Genomic DNA, 1,670 nt, shown 5'->3' with positions numbered 1-1,670 from the left:
GATAGGTGGAGGTGTGTGATAGGTGGAGGTGGTGTTTGTGGGAGGTGGTGACAGTGGGTGGAGGTGGGTGATAGTGGGTGGGGTGGTGATAGTGTGGGGTGGAGGTGGCATGGGGTGGGTGGAGGTGGTGACAGTGGGTGGGGGGTGGTGAGATAGTGGGTGGGGATGGTGATAGTGGGTGGAGGTGGTGATAATGGGTGGAGGAGTTGATAGTGGGTGGAGGAGTTGATAGTGGGTGGAGGTGGTGATAGAGGGTGGAGGTGGTGATAGGGGGTAACAGGACACACACACACACACACACACACACACACACACACACACACACACACACACACACCTAAAAACTCAATGCTATATTCGACCGCTGAGTCAAATACCTACACCCGGTACTACACCCTCAAGCCTCCGTGGCACAATTGGTTAGCGCGTTCGGCTGTTAACCGAAAGGTTGGTGGTTCGAGCCCACCCGGGGGCGACTATTTTAACGTCGTCTCGGGGAATTGTAACCATGATTTTTATTGGCTGTTGTTAGTAAGACGACACCTGAGTGGTTAAGATCTACTTTTAAAAATATGGACAATGAGTTTTATAAAATTATCTTGGGGTTAAGGCCATAGTGTGGTTAGGTTAGGTTAGGTTGAGCTTAGGTTAGGTTAGGTTACGTTACGTTAGGTTACGTTAGGACTAGTTGAGAATTAAGTTAGGTAAATTAAAGTCTTCCTCAATATTTTATCTCAGTTTCCTTCCTTACTTTATTCCTTAACATATTTATCCATTGTAAAAAATCTTCCTCATTATTTTGTCTTTCTCATTTCCTTCCTTCCTTCCTTCCTTCCTTCCTTCCTTCCTTCCTTCCTTCCTCCATTCCTTCCTTCCTTCCTTCCTTCCCCATCGTAAAAAAGTCTCCCTCATTACACATCTTTCTCATTATTTCCTTGTATCCTTAACTGAGGAATAATAGGCGTTGTGTATGTTGATGGTGTGAGGGGGAGAGGGTGAGGGAGGGGGGAGGAGGGAGGGAGGGAGGGGGGAGGAGAGAATGAGGAGAGGTCAAATAAATATTCTAATGTGTTGTGTTCATTACCTGTGTGTGTTTGTGTCAGGGTGGGCCTCGTGCCAAGTGCTAATGTGTGTGTGTGTGTGAGGAAGAAGAGTAGGAGGGAGGAGGAGGAAGAGTAATAGAAGGAAGAGGAGGAAAGGAGTAGGAGGGGGAGGGAGGAAGAGGGAGTAGGGGAGGAGGAGGGAAGAGGAGTAGTAGAAGGAGGAGGAGGGGGAAGAGTTGGAGGAGGAGGAGGAGAAGAGTGGTAGAAGGAGAGGGAGGAAGAGGTAGGAGGAGGGAGGAGGGAGGAAGAAGAGGGAGTAGGAGGAGGAGGAGAGAGAGGAGTAGTAGAAGGAGGAGGGAGGGAGGAGGGGAAGAGGAGTAGTAGAGAAAGGAGGAGGAGGGAAGAGTTGGAGGAGGAGGAGGGAAGAGGAGTAGGAGGAGGAGGAGGAGGGGGAAGAGTAGGAGGAGGAGGAGAAGAGTAGTAGAAGGAGGAGGAGGAGGAGAAGAGTTAAATATTCTACCCAAATTAGTGAAAAAAAATGAATTGACTCAATTTACCAGTGATGAAAAAATGGCGTCGGAATTACACTTCGACTCTAACCGTAAATAAAAAGTACTCTCTCAGGGT

The 1,670-nt window shown here is 48.4% G+C and overlaps 1 non-coding gene across 1 annotated transcript; it reads left to right on the top strand.

Annotated features, from left to right (window-relative positions):
• The first annotated feature begins 401 nt into the window (after positions 1-401).
• Trnan-guu lies at positions 402-475 on the top strand. Its single transcript has one exon. It is a non-coding gene; the product is annotated as a tRNA-Asn (tRNA).
• The last annotated feature ends 1,195 nt before the right edge of the window (positions 476-1,670 follow it).

The sequence above is a fragment of the Homarus americanus genome, unplaced genomic scaffold (genome assembly GCF_018991925.1).
Source record: "Homarus americanus isolate GMGI-L3 unplaced genomic scaffold, GMGI_Hamer_2.0 scaffold60089, whole genome shotgun sequence".
NCBI lineage: Eukaryota > Metazoa > Arthropoda > Malacostraca > Decapoda > Nephropidae > Homarus > Homarus americanus.
Note: the sequence above shows the minus strand (reverse complement) of the source record. Positions and strands in the feature narration are given on the sequence as shown.